Below are 500 nucleotides of genomic sequence, written 5' to 3' on the forward strand. Positions count from 1 at the left end.
TACTGAGCTATCTCCCCAGCCCTTGGGTATTTGTATTTTGTAATGAATTGTAGGATTGTTTTTCTAGTTCTGTGAAGAATGTTATTAGTGTTTCAATGGGGATTGCATTGAATCTCTAGGTGGTGTTTGATAATATCACCATTTTAACAACAATCTGCTAATCCATGAACCTGGGAGGTCTGTCTTTTAATGTCTTCTTCAGTGTTCTGTAGCTTTTTGGTTTTTGTTTTTTTTTTTTTTTTTTTCCAGAACTAAGGATTGAACTCAGGCCTTTGTGTTAACCAAGCAAGCACTTATTCTACTGAGCCATCTCCCTGGCCCCATGAAGTTTTTATTGTAGAAGTCTTTCATTTTTTGGTTAGTTTGATCCAGGTATTTTACTTTATTTGAAGCTACTATGAATGAGTTTTTCTGATTTCTTTCTTAGCTAGTCCACTATTGGGGTATTGTAAAGCCATTATTTTTTTAATGGTGATTTTATATTCTGCTACATCACTCAA

General features: G+C 34.2%; 1 protein-coding gene across 2 annotated transcripts in view; it reads left to right on the plus strand.

Moving 5' to 3' along the window:
• Window positions 1-500, plus strand: part of Nktr (natural killer cell triggering receptor) — a 46,729-nt gene that overhangs the window by 7,545 nt on the left and 38,684 nt on the right. The gene's annotated exons all lie outside the window — the stretch shown is intronic.

This window comes from Octodon degus, unplaced genomic scaffold (genome assembly GCF_000260255.1).
Source record: "Octodon degus isolate 3935 unplaced genomic scaffold, OctDeg1.0 scaffold00126, whole genome shotgun sequence".
NCBI lineage: Eukaryota > Metazoa > Chordata > Mammalia > Rodentia > Octodontidae > Octodon > Octodon degus.